Raw genomic sequence first — 21,658 nt, 5'->3', positions numbered from 1 at the left:
ATAACTGCTATAATACTGCTCTTATGTACAAGAATATAACTACTATAATACTGCTCCTATGTACAAGAATATAACTACTATAATAATGCCTCCTATGTACAAGAATATAACTACTATAATACTGCCTTCTATGTACAAGAATTTAACTACTATAATACTGCTCCTATGTACAAGAATATAACTACTATAATACTGCTCTTATGTACAAGACTATAACTACTATAATACTGCTCTTATGTACAAGAATATAACTGCTATAATACTGCTCTTATGTACAAGAATATAACTACTATAATACTGCTCTTATGTACAAGAATATAACTACAACAATACTGCCTCCTATGTACAAGAATATAACTACTATAATACTGCCTCCTATGTTTAAGAATATAACTAGTATAATACTGCCTTCTATGTACAAGAATATAATTACTGTAATACTGCTCCTATGTACAAAAATATAACTACTATAATACTGTTCCTATTTACAAGAATATAACTACTATAATACTGCCTCCTATGTACAGGAATATAACTACTATAATACTGCTCCTATGTACAAGAATATAACTACTATAATACTGCTCCTATGTACAAGAATATAAATACTATAAAACTGTTCCTATGTACAAGAATATAACTACTATAATACTGCTCCTATGTACAAGAATATAACTACTATAATACTGCCTATGTACAAGAATATAACTACTATAATACTGCTCCTATGTACAAGAATATAACTACTATAATACTGTTCCTATGTACAAGAATATAACTACTATAATACTGCCTCCTATGTACAAGAATATAACTACTATAATACTGCCTTCTATGTACAAGAATATAACTACTATAATACTGCTCCTATGTACAAGAATATAACTACTATAATACTGCCTCCTATGTACAAGAATATAACTACTATAATACTGCTCCTATGTACAAGAATATAACTACTATAATACTGCTCCTATGTACAAGAATATAACTACTATAATACTGCTCCTATGTACAAGAATATGACTACTATAATACTGCCTCCTATGTACAAGAATATAACTACTATAATACTGCTCCTATGTACAAGAATATAACTACTATAATACTGCTTCTATGTACAAGAATATGACTACTATAATACTGCCCCCTATGTACAAGAATATAACTACTATAATACTGCTCCTATGTACAAGAATATAACTACTATAATACTGCTCCTATGTACAAGAATATAACTACTATAATACTGCCTCCTATGTACAAGAATATCACTACTATAATACTACCTCCTATGTACAAGAATATAACTACTATAATACTGCTCCTATGTACAAGAATATAACTACTATAATACTGCTCCTATGTACAAGAATATAACTACTATAATACTGCCTCCTATGTACAGGAATATAACTACTATAATACTGCTTCTATGTACAAGAATATGACTACTATAATACTGCCCCCTATGTACAAGAATATAACTACTATAATACTGCTCCTATGTACAAGAATATAACTACTATAATACTGCTCCTATATACAAGAATATAACTACTATAAAACTGGTTTACAGAAATCAGTCCATTCAGGAGGAGTTATCAGTTAATCAGACATGCCAGGTCACTTGCCAGTTCCCATTCCCTATGTTAACACCAGACTATTACTGTATAACAGAAGTATAAATCATATGTTTGCAGGTTTCAGGTAGAATTGTCATTTACTGACATGTGAAAGGGGAAGTGACCGGCTGTAACTTCCTCTTCTGTTGTTCCCCCTGGCTCCACACTAACCTGATATCACATTTTGGAGAAGCTGTCAAAGAACTTTCCATAGAGTTCAGTTCGTCCTCATCTCTGAAATCTGTTCATATTCAAATGTCCACAAAAGCAATTGCTACTTCAATTCTCGGCATATTGACAGAGGTGGTCTTTGTTGCAGTCAAAGATGACATATGAGACCCCACAATATGTTGGGGTGAACACATTTGACCTGAGCCAAAATAACAAGAATCTTGATCCCTTCTTCCCTTCAGATATGGTTCCCCTAATGCAGACTATATATTTTCCATCATGCCTCTAGTTTGAAAGGGGTGGTGTTTCATCACACTTAGGCTATCAGCGATAATTCAGTGAAATAAAACTGCTGCCCACCCCTCCTTAGTCACCCTACATATTCTAAGTCTATTCCCTATGTCATGCAGCTTCAACCTGTCTCCCCGATTTCTGCTTATGATAAGTTTCCCCATGAGTTCTTACCAGCTTGAGGCAGGGAAGACAGACTGAAGCTGCATCTCATAGAAATACCCAAGAGATGCCTCACACAGTACTGACAAATAGCATTGACAAGCAGTGCGAGTCGGAGGATTGCAATGTAAATCTACATCTCAGAGATACACTGGAGATTCTGCACACATCACACACAGATAGTAGATGCAGGCAGCGTAAGTCTGGGGGGAGCAATGTGAAGCTACATCTCACAGAGATACACTAGAGATTATGCACACATCACACACAGATAGTAGATGCAGGCAGCGTCAGTCTGGGGAGAGCAATGTAAAGCTACATCTTATAGAGATACACTGGAGATTCTGCACACATCACACACAGATAGTAGATGCAGGCAGCGTCAGTCTGGGGAGAGCAATGTGAAGCTACATCTCACAGAGATACACTGGAGATTCTGCACACATCACACACAGATAGTAGATGCAGGCAGCGTCAATCTGGGGAGAGCAATGTGAAGGTACATCTCATAGACATACACTAGAGCAGGTATGGCCAACCTGAGGCTCTCCAGCTGTTGCAAAACTACAACTCCCACCATGCTTAGACTGCCTAAAGCTATCAGCCTGCAGCAGGGCATGGTGGGAGTTGTAGTTTTACAACAGCTGGAAAGCTGCAGGTTGGCCATGCCTGCACTAGAGATTCTGCACACATCACACACAGATAGTAGATGCAGGCAGCGTCAGTTTGGAGAGAGCAATGTGAAGGTACATCTCAGGCTTCATTCACACGTCCGTAGAACGCGGTCCGTGAGATACCGGAATGGCATCCTGCCTAGTGCAGGAGCGCACAGCGTCATTGGTTGCTATGACGCTGTGCGCTTTGTGCCCCCTCTGCAGTAGAGCAATGTGAAGGTACATCTGATAGAGATACACTAGAGATTCTGCACACATAACACACAGATAGTAGAGACAGGCAACGTCAGTCTGGGGAGAGCAATGTGAAGGTACATCTCATAGAGATACCCTGGAGATTCTGCACACATCACACACCGATAGTAGAGAGATAGGCAACATCACTCTGGGGGGAGCAATATGAAGCTACATGTAAAAATACAATGGAGATAAAGAACACAGCAGTCACATATAGTATAGAGAGGCAGTGTGAAACTACATCTGACAGAAATGTTCTCCAGGTTCTCACACAGTACCCACATAGTCATAGTCATAGTGTGAATAAGGCGAGAGCAGCGTGAAGCTGCATCTCATACAAATACACTGAAGATTCTGCATACAACACTCACAGATCGTATAGACAGTGTGAGGAAGAGGAGTTTTATAACTGCAGTTAATCATTTTATGAACTCACCTACTATATCATCGCTCTCCTGGCAGAAATAATATCTATACCAGCAGATGTCAGACCAATAATGGGGTCTTAAAGGGCTTTTCACACAGCCTAATGTAAAGTGACATGGGAAACAAACGATTCCTATTAATATCCACTTACTTTGCACGAGGTTGGCAGCGCATCCCCCGTTTACACAGGGCAATCTTCTGTCGAAAAAGGGGGATTTTCGGTGACACATAAAAGATGTGATCACGTGTCAAATGATTTGTCTGGTGATCGGCAGCATTTTGCTTTAAAGGGAACCTGTCATGTGGATATTTGATTATAATCTAACTAATTATATACAATCATTAACTACTAAAAAGTACCTTAGATGTATTCACTTACTGGCGTGACAGATGGTTACCTCATAATATACACACAAAGATGCCACATGCCGCATGCTAATGAGCTGATTTGAGTCCAGCGTGATGTCATTGAGTCCAGTGTATATTTAATTCAGAGTTATAGCCACTTCCCTGCCCACCTGCTGCTGATTCATATGGAAAAAAAACTGTCATTCAGCAGCAGGTGGGCGGGGAGAGTCAGGAGCTCATGAATATTTATGACTCATCGTTATCAGCTGGAGCTTTTCAATACAAGATGTTGGCAGATTGACCGGGTCAATTAAAGAAAGTGACCCAGCATTGTGCTAAGAGAATCAGTCACTTATTTATGTTGCCCTTAGTTAGGACACCATAAAACTGGTGACAGGTTCCCTTTAAAAAAGAGTTTTCCAGGACTACAAACTTGGTAGTCTATCCTTAGCGCAGGCCATCAATATCAGATAGGTGGGGGATCAGCTCTCAACATGACTGAGGCTCAGTGCCTGGCCACAAGTACAAAGCTTGGTAAACAGTGAAAGGGTGCAGTGCTCCGGCGAGAGTTATTTTTAATAATATAACATGCAACTAAACATTATTTTTTTATTTATTGTATCCCCTTTCCATAATGGTCGATTTCATATTTAGTATACATGGGTTATTGAGCCTGGGGGCGGGGCTAGAACCGGCACTGCGGCATGTAGTAGCATTTTTCTTATATTTTATTTTATCTTTATTTTTATTTATTTTTGTTTTATTTTGCACTTTGTGCCCCCATAAGGTTTTTTTTCACATTTACTACTGATTTCTCCTGTAACTGGAGCTGACAAATTAGCCCCAGTTACAGGGGGAATACAGCCCTCAGAGAAGTTGTACAACCTAGCCAGCGCTGCAAACTCCCGGCCCCCTGTGGTCACATGACCACTGGGACCGCTGCAGAAAGCGGAACTGCTACTCCCCGGCCCCCTGTGGTCACATGACCACTGGGACCGCTGCAGGAAGCGGAACTGCCGCCTCCTGATCTCTATGCACTGCACTCGCTCAGCACTGTGTATTGATGGGGGAAACTGTCCCTGCCCTCTCTATGGGGCACCCTGCTGTCACTGACCGCGGGCTCCCCGCTCCCACAGCTGCACGGTTAGCATGAAGCTGCGATCTCTGCAGAGATATATGCCAACTGCCCGGACCAGGGTTAAGCATTTATTATCATGCTGTTTTAGGCCCACAGTTTAGTGCTGAGTAATGTCTTAATATATCTACATATTGATCAAAGCTCCGTTTTGCTGACACAGAGCTCTAAATTTCCTGCATTGACTTTAATTAAAAGGAAACCTGTCATCAAATTTTTGGATGAGACGGTAGGATAGTTGGGTTGACCCCAAATTCAAGGCAAGCGGGATGCCACCCAGCGAGGAGTATTTGTCCTTCTGACTCTGCCAGGCTTATGCATACGACTCCGGGTACTGCATTTGCATACATCACATACCGGCCTTAAACTGTTCTATCCAATCATGGTTCCATGCAACCAGTCAGTTAGATACCATAAAAGCTGATGACGCGATCCCTTTAAACAGTAACATGCTTTCTGGAACCACCACTAGAGGGAGCACTGAAGTGTACTGCAAAACAGGTCAATATTCAGGTCAATATAAAATGATATGCAGTGAGCTCCCTCTAGTGGAGGCTGAGGGGACCCAGAATTTTATCATTTTACTTTATGTCCAGACAGACAGATAGTTTTGGTCTGAACAGTATAATACTATATTTGGAAATGATTTCCTCTTTCCAGTCTTATTGCTGCATTAGGGTCAGTACATTTCCTAATCTATGACCTCCCACTGACATAGCATACTTGTATCCCAGCAGAGCTATTACAACACCTAGCAGTGTATAATGTCTGGTATACCGTGCATGGGTAGGACAAGCAGGAACTGACCAGTCATTCTGGGCGCACTTGCACAACACATCCTGCCCAACAGCGACTACCTACACCTCCGATGTGTGCAAGTCAACACTGCTCTAGTCTCACATCTCACAATGTATAGAGGAAGTTCACACACCTCAGCTAATGAGGAAGAATGACTGATTAACCCTTTACCCCCTGCAGAGGATATGGCACTCTGATGCAAATAAGGCTAATTTTACATTAGCGTTTTTTTAAGTTCCGTCATGGATCTGCAAAAGCGCTTCCGTTACAATAATACAACCGCATGCATCCGTCATGAACGGATCCGGTTGTATTATGTCTTCTATAGCCATGATGGATCAGTCATGAACACCATTGAAAGTCAATGGGGGGTGGATCTGTTTTCTATTGTGTCAGAGAAAACTGATCCGTCCCCGTTGACTTACATTGTGTCGGGACGGATCCGTCTTGCTCCGCACCATATCGCGGACAGGAAAATGCTGCTTGCAACAGTTATTTGACAAATACATTATTTATTCTCTGCTGATTTATCCTGAGTTATATCCTCTACTATACGCCAGAGCTGCACTCACTATTCTGCTGGTGCAGTCACCGTCTACATACATTACATTACTTGTCCTGTACTGATTCTGAGTTACATCCTGTATTATACTCCAGAGCTGCACTCACCATTCTGCTGGTGCAGTCACTGTGTACATACATTACATTACTTATCCTGTACTGATTCTGAGTTATATCCTGTATTATACTCCAGAGCTGCACTCACTATTCTGCTGGTGCAGTCACTATGTACATACATTACATTACTTATCCTGTACTGATCCTGAGTTACATCCTGTATTATACTCCAGAGCTGCACTCACTATTCTGCTGGTGGAGTCACTGTGTACATACATTACATTACTTATCCTGTACTGATCCTGAGTTACATCCTGTATTATACTCCAGAGCTGCACTCACTATTCTGCTGGTGGAGTCACTGTGTACATACATTACATTACTTATCCTGTACTGATCCTGAGTTATATCCTGTATTATACTCCAGAGCTGCACTCACTTCTCTGCTGGTGCAGTCACTGTGTACATACATTACATTACTTATCCTGTACTGATCCTGAGTTACATCCTGTATTATACTCCAGAGCTGCATTCACTATTCTGCTGGTGCAGTCACTGTGTACATACATTACATTACTTATCCTGTACTGATCCTGAGTTACATCCTGTATTATACTCCAGAGCTGCACTCACTATTCTGCTGGTGCAGTCACTGTGTACATACATTACATTACTTATCCTGTACTGATCCTGAGTTATATCCTGTATTATACTCCAGAGCTGCACTCACTATTCTGCTGGTGCAGTCACTGTGTACATACATTACATTACTTATCCTGTACTGATCCTGAGTTACATCCTGTATTATACTCCAGAGCTGCACTCACTATTCTGCTGGTGCAGTCACTGTGTACATACATTACATTACTTATCCTGTACTGATCCTGAGTTATATCCTGTATTATACTCCAGAGCTGCACTCACTATTCTGCTGGTGCAGTCACTGTGTACATACATTACATTACTTATCCTGTACTGATCCTGAGTTACATCCTGTATTATACTGCAGAGCTGTACTCACTATTCTGCTGGTGCAGTCACTGTGTACATACATTACATTACTTATCCTGTACTGATCCTGAGTTACATCCTGTATTATACTCCAGAGCTGCACTCACTATTCTGCTGGTGGAGTCACTGTGTACATACATTACATTACTTATCCTGTACTGATCCTGAGTTACATCCTGTATTATACTCCAGAGCTGCACTCACTATTCTGCTGGTGGAGTCACTGTGTACATACATTACATTACTTATCCTGTACTGATCCTGAGTTATAACCTGTATTATACTCCAGAGCTGCACTCACTATTCTGCTGGTGGAGTCACTGTGTACATACATTACTTATCCTGTACTGATCCTGAGTTACAACCTGTATTATACTCCAGAGCTGCACTCAATTCTCTGCTGGTGAAGTCACTGTGTACACTGATGAGCAAAAGAGTAACAATGTTTTGCACTTTTGACTTTCAGGCTCCATATCTCACCCTCCACTACAACCTGGAACGTGAGACTCCCATCATTTTACAGACATCATTTGGCTATCTCATACATAAGTTGGACAACTATTTAGCATAGGATTAGTTCTACAGATTCTTCTCATGTAACTGCATTGTTACTGTTTTGCTCCCAAAATTCTAAATTTTTAGGACTCCACCTTTGGCTTTCAGCACTGCCTGAATCCTTCTGGACATGCTCTCGATAAGATTTAATCATGTCTCAACCGAAATCTGTTCCTAGGTCTTTTCTACACGTCCCCAATGTTGGTGCGTACTGGTCGACTCACTTGGGTATGAATACAGCTTTTTCTCCAACTCTACCCACAAGTGTTCGGGAGAGTAACATCCTGTATTATACTCCAGATCTGCATTCACTATTCTGCTGCTGCATATATAATAATATATTACACTACTTGCCCTGAACTGATCCTGAGTGACCGCCTGTGCTATACTCAATAGCTGAATTCACAATTTTTCAGGCTTCAGAGCTGAAACCTCCCAGCATTTCTTGCTGCTTCACAGCATCTTGTGGAGAACTTCATTTTGGGAAGCATTGTCTTTACACTCAGAGCTTTACAGTAATATGATGTAGGGAAAACTAACTGCTGTCTGCATTATCACAGCTCAGCCTAGGGTACTTTCACACTTGCGTTGTTGGATTCCGGCAGGCAGTTCCATCGCCAGATCCGGCAATCTGTATGCAAACGGATACCATTTGTAGACGGATCCGGATACGGATCCGTCACACAAATGCATTGCAAGAACGGATCCCTCTCTCCAGTTATCATCCGGAAAAAAGGATCCGGTATTTATCTTTTTCACATTTTTAAAGGTCTGCGCATTCCGTTTTTCCGGAACACTTGGGGCCGGATCCGGCATTAATGCATTTCAATGAAAAAGAATGCTGGTTTCCGGTGTTCCGGAATTTGGGACAGAGTAAATACCGCAGCATGCTTGGGTATTTTCTCCGTCCAAAAACCGTACAGTGACTAAACTGAAGACATCCTGAAACGGATTGCTCTCCATTCAGAATGCATTAGGATAAAACTGATCAGTATTTTTTCCGGTATAGAGCCCCTAGGACGGAACTCAATGCCGGAAAAGTTTAACGCAAGTGTGAAGGTGCCCTAAACTGCAGCATAATTAATGTCTCTAAGGCCGAGTTCACATGAACTGTGACCCGTGCCCGTGCTGCGGCCCCCAAATTGCGGGCCACAATGCACGATCGCCGGCCGTAGGCGATCCGCCCGTTCCGCAAAAAGATAGGACATGTTCTATCTTTTTGCGGAACGGAAGTACGGAATGCAACCCCACGGAAGCACTCTGTAGTGCTTCTGAGGGGTCCCGTTCCGTGCGGCCATTCCGCAATTCCAGATTTGCGGACCCATTGAAGTGAATGGGTCCGCATCCGTGATGCGGAATGCACACGGAACTGTGGCCGTGTATTGCGGCCCGCAACTTGCGGGCCGCAATACGGCCACGGATCACACACGTTCGTGTGAACTAGGCCTAAAAAGAAACTTGCTGACTGTTTCTAAACCCAACCATACTCAAACATAACCCATGGGCAGCCCTAACTAGATCTGGCATATAGTTTTTCCAACATGTTGCCAACCTCCAGGAGTATTTGCCGCCACTCCCTTAAAGGGGATGTGTCAAGAAATAACAGAAAATAGTTTTAATCTTTTTTTATATTAACCATAGTTTTGTGATTTTTATTTTTAATTTTTGAGTTCTGAGCCTTACAACAGGCTGACACTTCCTATTCTGTAGAGATAACCTCTCAGCAGTCATCTCATTATAATCATAGGCAGGGTGATGACAGGTAATGCCTATATATAGGTAACACATCATCCACCATTCACAATAGGTGATGGACACTCTCCTTGCACAGTGACCTTTGAACAGGTCACACAGCATGCCCACAACGCTCTCCGATAAAAGTGAAAGAGTCATCTTCATGTATGAAAATTTTTATTTTTTTTAAAAAGTCTACAATCAGAAAAAATAAAATTGAGTCCCATCAGAACCGGCATTCTCGTGATTATTCAGCCTCTGTGATATGAAACTGTTAAAGGAGTTCTCCCTTAACAATAAGCTAATTACATTGTATCTGTGTTATGGGACCACCCTCATGCCAATAAGTAGTTACTTTCTACGCAGCACCGCCACAGGAGAAATTAGGTATTACACCTTGCCCATTCAAAATAATGGGTTGTCGGTGTATTTCAAGAAACAATGGGACCTCCAGGTAACCGCTCTCAACTCTGGCCAAGAGATGACCAACAGAGGACGCCCCCCTCCCCTAAATTTCCCAAAAAGGGCTCATTCACATGACCGTATGTCTTTTTAAGTGTTTTGTGTGCCGTTTTTCACGGATCCGTTTTTCCATTTTTTTTTTTATCAGTAGTGTTTCCGGTTCCGTTTTTCCGTATGGCATATACAGTAATTACATAGAAAAAATTGGGCTGGGCATAACATTTTCAATAGATGGTTCTGCAAAAACGGAATGGATACGGAAGACATTCGGAGTACATTCCGTATGTGTTCAGTTTTTTTTGCGGACCCATTGACTTGAATGGAGCCACGGAACGTGATTTGCGGGCAATAATAGGACATGTTCTATCTTTCAACGGAACGGAAAAACGGAAATACGGAAACGGAATGCATACGGAGTACATTCCGTTTTTTTTGCAGAACCATTGAAATGAATGGTTCCAACAAACGTTTGTGTATTATATGGGCCTGAAACGCGTGAGCATTGTGCAGCAGTGTATAGGGACGCATCTGCATTCTGCCATGTACTGATTTGCACAGCAACAGGAAGCTCAATGTCATCTTCCTAATCTAAACTGGCCATTCAGATTCCTGTCACAGCAACACATCGGCGGCGAAGTAAGTAACCACTAGTCACCAGGTATTTAATGAGCATCAGCCAGCATGATCAACCCTATTACACTTGGGGAACTTTCCATTGTACTACATCTCGGTCAGCTTTCTCTGATAATGAGATCCTAATGTCATTGTTGCATGCCAGTAGTGAGATATACTGCGCAAGCGCTGAGTGATCATTCGTCAGCGCTTGCGCAGTATGACAATGCCAGGTGGGGAGAGAGTGAGGATGCCGGGCCCTGTCACTCAAGGGGAAGGGAGAGTGGTTAAGCGGGAAATACTGTGGTGAAGCAGTGCTCCGAGCTGCCAGGTAGGCTCCTCGGTGCGGTGAGACCCTCATCGGCATATAAAATAAACTGCAGATTTAAAAAAAAAATGGGGCCACGAATTTCAACAAGATAAGGTTCATTTAACTGAACATGGTCAACCATAACAGTCAGTATGCCTGATTTAATAGGGTTAATCGTGCTGGCAGATGCTCTTTAACCTCCATGCCACCAGGGATTATCTTTCTAAACCAACTGTAACCACCATGTACATTGCTATTCATACCTGTTGTACTGTAGACTACAAGGATGCGCATCTACATTTTCACTGTCCTAGACTATCAGAGATGACACCATCCACATTTTCACTGCCCTAGACCACCCGTGATACATCCATACACTATTTCTACTCTAGACTGTCAAGGATGCCGCCATCTACATTTTCATTGCCCTAGACCACCCGTGATACATCCATACACTATTTCTACTCTAGACTGTCAAGGATGCCACCATCTACATTTTCACTGCCCTAGACCACCAATGGTACCTCCATACACCATTTCTACTCTAGACTGTCAAGGATGCCACCATCTACATTTTCACTGCCCTAGACCACCAATGATACCTCCATACACCATTTCTACTCTAGACTGTCAAGGATGCCGCCATCTACATTTTCATTGCCCTAGACCACCAATGGTACCTCCATACACCATTTCTACTCTAGACTGTCAAGGATGCCACCATCTACATTTTCACTGCCCTAGACCACCAATGGTACCTCCATACACCATTTCTACTCTAGACTGTCAAGGATGCCGCCATCTACATTTTCACTGCCCTAGACCACCAATGATACCTCCATACACCATTTCTACTCTAGACTGTCAAGGATGCCACCATCTACATTTTCACTGCCCTAGACCACCAATGATACCTCCATACACCACTTTCACTGTAGACTGTCAAGGATGCCGCCATCTACATTTTCACTGCCCTAGACCACCAATGGTACCTTCATACACCATTTCCACTCTAAGCTGTCAAGGATGCCGCCATCTACATTTTCACTGCCCTAGACCACCAATGATACCTCCATACACCATTTCCACTGTAGACTGTCAAGGATGCCGCCATCTACATTTTCACTGCCCTAGACCACCAATGATACCTCCATACACCATTTCTACTCTAGACTGTCAAGGATGCCACCATCTACATTTTCACTGCCCTAGACCACCAATGATACCTCCATACACCATTTCCACTGTAGACTGTCAAGGATGCCGCCATCTACATTTTCACTGCCCTAGACCACCAATGATACCTCCATACACCATTTCTACTCTAGACTGTCAAGGATGCCGCCATCTACATTTTCACTGCCCTAGACCACCAATGGTACCTCCATACACCATTTCCACTGTAGGCTGTCAAGGATGCCGCCATCTACATTTTCACTGCCCCAGACCACTAGGAATGTTAACATTAACCACTAGGTATTTAACCCTCCCTTCACTGGGCCAACAAGGAAGCTACCATTAAACACTTTACTTTCTTAAACCACAAGATATTTAACCCAACCATTAAAATCATTGCCCTAAGACACATAGGATGTCTCAGTCATCCTCTTATCTGCCCTTGGCCACCAGGGGTGTTACCATTAACCCCTTTAGCATTCTAAAATAATAGACACCATACTGTAAGCTGCAAACAGTCGTGTAGCTATTAAATGTGCAATGTGCAAAGTTGTACATGGGCATTACATTTAGGAGCACAACCAAAGCGAGCAAAACTATCATAAAGGCGCAGTGCAGAGGTGTGGTGGCAACATTTTGATTCAAAAGTGCCATTTTATCACTGTACAGAGACCATGATGGCTCACAACAGAATATAGCGATAGCTCTCTTTATACATATCACACACTGCACATACTGGTACGTCACAGTTTGGGTGGGGGCTGTGGTAATGATTTTGCATTGGGGTTCAGGAGCTTCAAGCAATGCCTCCGGCTACAAATATTTCCATATCAAAGACATTTTCCCTTCTATGTTAAAAAATACAGTTGCATAGAGCAGAAAAAATGGCTTCCTAACGTGAGATTTCACCTATTGTTTCAATGGACTGGATAGTCTGCAAATACCATGAGTAAGGATTCAAGACCTGGGACCCCATCCATGCCCTGACTCATGGGTTAGGGGGGTTCCCAGTTCCCAGATAACTGCTCTGGTCTCCCCCTCTCCTTATGTTTCTACCTTGCAATCAAGGTATCAAGAGATCAGTGCTGGCAGGGGAGTGGTAATAATGGGCAGTGACACCTAGGCACAGGTGCTCGAGGGGCTCAAAGGGACATCTGCCACACAAGAAGATACCTGTATTACCAATGGCACATGGGAGGTGGGGACCCAGGACCCAGGGGGCTTCAAGTCCTGCATCTGACGGTGGCTCCAGATAAGGCTGTAGTCCCACGGACAGGTCCATTTTGCTGAAGGGCTTCCGCGTGCTTCATGTCCCATCTCTGGTTGCATCTTGCAAGATCTCGGACCCACTGAAGTCAATGGGTCCACATCACCATGCAAGGGTACACATGGGTAGTGTCCATGTTTTGCGGTTCGGCAAAACGGACGTAGCCGCATGAATGCACCCATGAAGGTAAATCACCCAACCATTAGTGGTCCCCAAAAATCACTGTGTCTGTAGCAACCAACAGAGACAAGAAAATCGTTTCGACCTCTCTAGATTTGCAATGTGAGCTCCCGATTCATTGGTTCCATCCAAGTGAAATATGAAACACATCACAAATGTTTCTCAGTGTATACTATACTGCATTAAAGGGCATCTGTCAGCAGTTTTGTACCTATGACACTGGCTGACCTGTTCCATGTGCACTTGGCAGATGAAGACATCTGTGTTGGTCCCATGTTCCTATGTGCCCACATTGCTGAGAAATATGATGTTTTAATATATGCAAATGAGCCTCTAGGAGCAACGGGGGCGTTACCATTACACCTAGAGGCTCTGCTCTCTCTGCAACTGCCGCGCCCCCTGCACTTTGATTGACAGGACCAGGTGTGATGAAGTTTACACTGCCGGGTCCTGTCAATCAAAGTGCAGGGGGTGCGGCAGTGGCAGAGAGAGCAGAGCCTCTAGGTGTAATGGTAACGCCCCCGTTGCTCCTAGAGGCTCATTTGCATATAATAGAACATCATTTTTCTCAGCAATGCGGGCACATATGAACATGGGACCAACACAGACGTCTTCAGCTGCCAAGCGCACATGTAACAGGTCAGCCAGTGTCATAGGGACAAAACTGCTGACAGATGCCCTTTAAAGGGGCATTTCCATCAGGACCACGCTTTTCCCAATTAGTTAATATGGCTGCCACAGAGTGGGGTCCGTTGCTTGGGATCCTCTCTAATAGGCAGAATGGAGAGGCCAATGCAAGCAACCAGGTCTTTTACATGGTCGTGTAACAGAATTTTTTCCCCCTGGGCACACCAGGAGTTATGTCCTCCGCTGTGCACACCCTAATGTAAAGCACATTACAGTCCTGGAATACAACTTCAGAGAGGAGAAAGCCAAGCCAGCAGCTGAACAGTTAATAATCAGGACACTTGACAACTGATGATAATGACAAACGACAATTGAGTGATTATTTGCCAATTAGCTACTGTGCCACTTCCAGCAGGAAACAATCATCATGTTCAATGTCACCGAGGTCAATGTTGCATCGTGTGTGCCCAGATACACAAACGTAGTAATAACAGTAACTGCAACAATGTATCACAGGCTAAAGATACAGACCGGGGCAAAGGTACCGACACCATAGGCGCCAATCGGGGCATCGTGTGTTCCTTCTCATGCTGATGAATGTGACACTGACGCAGGTTTTCTATGGCAGGGCTACAATGGGGACATTTTCAGAAGTCGCCCTATATGTGGCTGTAAAGAAATGCCCCCCTTTTTTTTTACTTTGCAAATGATAGAAAAAAATTGGTCTGGGAAATTTGGCACCGAGTGTGACGTCGTAACAAAGGGCAGATTTACAGGTGATCTAATAAATATAGAGACCAGCAATAATCATAGTAATATAATACTCTATATAATAATAATAATAATAGGAATGATAAATGCAACATTGTATCACAGGCTGGGTGTGGAAAGCTACACACATCACATAGCACAGGAGGGGTTCACACTGGATACAGAACAGATGCCATTATCACACATCACATCTATCCCCTGACACATACAAGACACATTACACACAGATCCCTGTGTATTCACCGTCCGCCCTGCTGTATCACAGGTACATCCCAAAATCCTCACATTATCACACAGCCTCCATGGCTGGCACCAGAGGGGGCGCAGACAACAACCAGACACTGAGGGCGAAGAGGAGGAATGAAACATGAAGAATATCATGGAAACTAAGGGCAGATTATAATGAACCATCACATACTGTGCCAGGCAAGCAGGGAGAGGCATTCAAGCTTAGCTAACCTGTGTGCATGTAGTGTGTGTGTGTGTGTGTGTGTGTGTATCATAGTGTATTGTGTGTGTGTGTGTGTGTATCATAGTGTATTGTGTGTGTGTGTGTCATAGTGTATGCATTGTGTGTGTGTGTGTATATCATAGAGTATGTATTGTGTGTGTGTGTGTGTGTCATAGTGTATGCATTGTGTGTGTGTGTGTGTATATCATAGAGTATGTATTGTGTGTGTGTGTGTGTCATAGTGTATGCATTGTGTGTGTGTGTGTGTATATCATAGAGTATGTATTGTGTGTGTGTGTGTCATAGTGTATGCATTGTGTGTGTGTGTATATCATAGAGTATGTATTGTGTGTGTGTGTATCATAGTGTATGCATTGTGTGTGTATCATAGTGTATTGTGTGTGTGTGTGTATTCTAGAGTATGTATTGTGTGTGTGTGTGTATCATAGTGTATGTATTGTGTGTGTGTGTATCATAGTGTATGTATTGTGTGTGTGTGTGTCATAGTGTATGCATTGTGTGTGTGTGTATATCATAGAGTATGTATTGTGTGTGTGTGTATCATAGTGTATGCATTGTGTGTGTATCATAGTGTATTGTGTGTGTGTGTGTATTCTAGAGTATGTATTGTGTGTGTGTGTGTATCATAGTGTATGTATTGTGTGTGTGTGTATCATAGTGTATGTATTGTGTGTGTGTGTGTCATAGTGTATGCATTGTGTGTGTGTGTATATCATAGAGTATGTATTGTGTGTGTGTGTATCATAGTGTATGCATTGTGTGTGTATCATAGTGTATTGTGTGTGTGTGTGTATTCTAGAGTATGTATTGTGTGTGTGTGTATCATAGTGTATGTATTGTGTGTGTGTGTCATAGTGTATGCATTGTGTGTGTGTGTGTATATCATAGAGTATGTATTGTGTGTGTGTGTGTCATAGAGTATGTATTGTGTGTGTGTATCATAGAGTATGTATTGTGTGTGTGTATCATAGTGTATGTATTGTGTGTGTGTGTCATAGAGTATGTATTGTGTGTATCATAGTGTATTGTGTGTGTGTGTGTATCATAGAGTATGTATTGTGTGTGTGTGTGTGTCATAGAGTATGTATTGTGTGTGTGTGTGTATATCATAGTGTATGTATTGTGTGTGTCATAGTGTATGTAGTGTGTGTGTGTATCATAGAGTATGTATTGTGTGTGTATCATAGTGTATGTATGGTGTGTGCATCATAGTGTATGTAGTGTGTGTGTGTATCATAGAGTATGTATTGTGTGTGTATCATAGTGTATGTATGGTGTGTGCATCATAGTGTATCTATTGTGTGTATCATAGTGTATCTATTGTGTGTATCATAGTGTATGTATTGTGTGTGTATCATAGTGTATGTATGGTGTGTGTATCATAGTGTATGTATGGTGTGTGTATCATAGTGTATGTATGGTGTGTGTGTGTGTGTGTGTGTATCATAGTGTATGTATTGTGTGTGTATCATAGTGTATGTATTGTGTATGAATGAACTTGTATTCAGCTGTATGTGAGTAAATGCCTGCATCAAGCTGTCTGTATATATCTACCTGCTTGTGTGTGAGTGTATGTACAGTATGTATGGATGTATCTGTGTTTAGCTGTCTGTATATATCTACCTGCATGTGTTTGGCTGCATGAGTATACAGTATGTATCTAATTGTATCGATTTGTATGTCTGTATGTATAAACATATGGTGTATGAATATATGTGTGTATCTAGCTGTTTGTGTATGTAGCTGTGTGTATGACTATGTATGTGTGCAGTTCTAGCTCATCAAGATGTGAGCACATATATGTACTGTACGTGTTTGTGTCTGGCTATGGGTGTACTTCTAGTTTTGTATCTAGCTGTGAGTATAGGTACGTGTGCATAGCTGTGTACATGTGTGTATCTAGTTAGCTGTATCTGCGTATATGAAATGTATGTGTATACCTACTGTGGTCTGTGTGTATGTTTATAGCTGAGTGTCTATATCTAGTATGTATATGTGTGTGTGTTGGTATTTATATTTAACATATGTATGTATTTAGCTGTGTGCACATCCAATGTAGTTTGGTGTGCATATGTATGTGTGTATGTAGTTGCATGTGCATGTAATATGTATGTAGCTGTGAGCTGTATATACCTAAGTACATATTTCTAATAATGTGTATGTATATGGATGTATGCATTTAGCTTCATGTATAGGTATGCTAGCATATAGTTGTGTGTCTGTGTGCATGTATTATTACATACTGATCTCCTGCACCCGGACTGACACACATGCAGAGAACACACAGTACATTTGTATATAGCTGTGTGTATGTATATGCATGTATGCATTTAGCGGGTATGCATACATATAGTTGTGTGTGTGTGTATATATTATTTAGCTGTGTGTCTATACATGTAATGTGCATTCACACTGTACATACTGATCCTTGCATACAGGTAGATCTCCTGCACCATGACTGACACACAGAACACATGTATGGCACTCACATCCCATACTCAGCAGGTGCCACCCCAGGAGCTGCCCATCACCCCCCTGTGTCCATGCACACAGTGCACCCCATCACCCTGCAGGCACCACCTCCTCCCCCCCCCCCCCCTGGATGCATGGGCTCATGTACCTGGGCTGGACCCCCTCCTCAGGGCTGGGCACAGGGGGCTGCTGGCTGCTCTCAGCTGCTCCTTCTCCTTCTGATTTCTGCTGTAACAGGAGCTTCCGGGTTGGTGAATCTGAGCGTCAGAGGCTGAGATGTGCTGAGCAGCAGCTACTGAGAAATATCTCTATAAAAGGAAGAGACACATGGTGGAGGAAGAGGAAGCTCACCTTCCCCAGCCTGCCTGCTGCAGGGGGTGAGCACTCAGGGGTGCATGCACTGGGCAGGTGGGCTGCACCCCCCTCTGGAGACCTGCAGGAAGGCAATGTGTATACAGACCCAGACCCAAATCCAGGGGTGGACCAGACCCTCTTATGTAATACAGGATAGGTGATAAATGTACAATCACGGGGAGCGCGACCACTGGGACCAGTCCCCTGTGTGAACAGAGTGGTAGCGTACATGGGTGACCACTGCCCCATTCACCGTCTCTCTGAATGATGGAAAGAGCCGGACTCAACCCCAAAACAAGCAGAGATTTAAGGGGATTTGTCCCAAGTGTTAACCCTTTTCTGACAAAGCGATTTTCCGTCTTTACGTTTAGTTTTTTGCTCCCTCCCTTCCCGGAGCCGTAACTTTTTTTATTTTGCCATTCACTTATCCGTATGAGGGCTGGGGGAAACACTCCTAACCTGGAAGAGCGCGCACTCTCATATGCCGTGGACACATTTGACAACGGCATCTGAGGGGTTAAATGTCAACGGTCGGCAAAACCACCAATCGCGGACATTAGCTGAGGGTGAAGCGGGCGCCATCTTAAAAGACCTGATATCCACCGTACATGTACGGCAGATGTCGGAAAGGGGTTAAAGTTATCCCCTATTCCTAAAACCCAAGGTCAAGCAAGCACCCTGCTGCAACATTCATTGCAGGAAATTTATCAAATTGGGTGTAAAGGAAAGCTAGCTTATTTGCTCATACCAACTAGTGTTGATCGAACACCATAGTGCTCGAGTAGTACACATCGGGATGCTCGGGTGCTCTACAAAGCACCAGAGAGCAATGGAAGTCAATGGGAGAACCCGAGCATTAAACCAGGCACCCCCTGCTCTGAAGGAAAAGGTCAGAAATTGATGGAAACACCACCAAAATGGTTCAGAACCAACATGGGGGAGGATGTCTGGATGCATCTCGGACTCCCAGGTCGCTGCTGGGAATGATGTTGTCCGAGTAGTACGCCAATTTTACAGACTGACAATAATACACACAAAACCGAAGATAAAAACGATTTTAGAGGAAACATCGTTAGGAAACATTCTTTCCTGTATATTTACTTGTATATAAAGTGCAAGTGCTGCCAAAAATCACAAGGGAGAGGCACTCCGATACAACCTGTTTATCACATAAAAGAGGTCCTCATTCACGGTAGTGGGACTCCTACACTCATAAAGCCTATGCACTAGGGGGAAAGGGCTGCCAAAAATTACAAGGAACCGGCGCTCCAATACACCCTTTATTACACATAAAGGAGGGCATCATACACACCCTTGAAAAAATATGATTGATGGCCTGCTGGTGACCCTCTAAAACATTAGGGATGAGGGTCTGCTGCTCTGACCATCTAAAACATTATGGGGGAGGGTCTGCTGATGATCTGACCATCTAAAACATTATAGGCGAGGGCCTGCTGGTGATCTGACCATCTAAAACATTAGGGGTGAGGGTCTGCTGTTGACCCTCTAAAACATTAGGAGCGAGGGCAGCCTAATAAGCATGTTGATATGATGGAGGAGGAGAAAAGGAAGATTGAATCATATACCCTTGTTTGTGGTGGAAGGGGTGCATGGGAATACAGTGTATTCAATACACCATAAAAGCCACATTTAAAGTGCCTTTATGTTGAGCTGCTTTCCTCTGGTGGAGTAGAGAAGTCAGGGGCAATCCAGGCCTTGTTCATTTTTATAAGAGTCAATTGGTCGGCATTTTCAGTTGACAGGCGGATGCGCTTCATCAGCTATTATGCCCCCAGCAGCACTAAATACCCGCTCTGACAAAATGCTAGGCCAGCACCTCCAAGGCGTAGAGCGCCAGTTCATGCCACGTGTCTAGCTTGGACACCCAAAAGTTGTAAGGCACAGAGGGATCATTGAGGACGCTGACACGGTCTGCTACGTTCTACTTCACCATCTTCCAAAACTTTTCCCTCCTTGTGACACTAGGCCGCGCATCAGGGTCAGGGTGCTGGCCGGGTGTCATGAAACTGTCCCAGGCCTTGGAGAGTGTTGCCTTGTCTCTGTTGGAACTGCTGAGTGTTATCCTCATCTCCCCTCCTCGGTTGCCCAAGGAACTACGTACTCTGCAGCCAGCGTTGTCAGCTGGAAATTTTTGGAGCAATTTTTCCACAAGGACCTTCTGGTATTTCACCATTTTGCTAGTCCTCTACACCATAGGAATGAGAAATGAGAAGTTCTCTTTGTAGCGGGGGTCGAGAAGGGTAAACAACCAGTAATCGGTGTTGGCCAAAATGCGTATAACGCGAGGGTCACGGGAAAGGCAGCATAGCATAAAGTCAGCCATGTGTGCCAGAGTCCCAACAGACATGACTTCACTGTCCTCATCAGGAGGATGACTCTCAATCTCCTCATCCTCTTCGGCCTATCCACACTGAACAGATGGAATAAACCTCTGCAGGTACTACCCTCTGTAGCGGAGGCAACCGTCTCCTGCTCCTCCTCCTCATCATCCAATTCGCGCTGAGAAGACGAACTGAGGGTGGTCTGGCTATCACCCTGTGTAATGTCTTCCCCCGTTTCCACCTCTTCCACATGCAAAGCGTCCGCCTTCATTGTGAGCAGTGAGCGTTTGAGTAGACACAGAAGTAGGATGGTTACGCTGATGATAGCGTCATCGCCGCTCACCATCTGTGTTGATTCCTCAAAGTTGCGTAAAACCTCACAGAGGTCAGACATCCATGCCCACTCCTCGCTTGTGAAGAGCGGAAGCTGACTGGAAAGGTGACGACCATGTTGCAGCTGGTATTCCACTGCTGCCCTCTGCTGATCACAAAGCCTGACCAACATGTGGAACGTGGAGTTCCAGTGCGTGCTCAAGTCGCACAACAGTCGGTGAGCTGGCAATTGCAAGCACTGCTACAGCGTTGCCAGACCGGCAGCAGCTGTAGATGACTTTCGGAAATGGGCACAATCCGGCGCACCTTCACCAGTAGCTCAGGCAAATTGGGGTAGGTTTTGAGAAACTGCTGAACCACTAGGTTAAACACGTGGGCTAGGCATGGTATGTGTGTGAGCTTGCCGAGCTTCACAGCCGCCGCCAAGTTACGGCCATTATCAGACACAACCATGCCTGGTTCTAGGTTGAGTGGCGAGAGCCACAGCTCAGTCTG

General features: G+C 43.4%; 1 protein-coding gene across 1 annotated transcript in view; it reads right to left on the bottom strand.

Moving 5' to 3' along the window:
- Positions 1–18,398, bottom strand: part of CYRIB (CYFIP related Rac1 interactor B) — a 153,381-nt gene extending 134,983 nt beyond the window's left edge. The window contains exon 1 of the mRNA XM_040434361.1: positions 18,283–18,398. The gene's annotated coding sequence lies outside the window, so the exon portion shown is untranslated. The remainder of the gene's footprint in view (positions 1–18,282) is intronic.
- Between the last annotated feature and the right edge of the window lie 3,260 nt (positions 18,399–21,658).

This window comes from Bufo bufo, chromosome 5 (assembly GCF_905171765.1).
Source record: "Bufo bufo chromosome 5, aBufBuf1.1, whole genome shotgun sequence".
Taxonomy (NCBI): Eukaryota; Metazoa; Chordata; class Amphibia; order Anura; family Bufonidae; genus Bufo; species Bufo bufo.
This window is presented reverse-complemented; position numbering and strand designations above follow the sequence as displayed.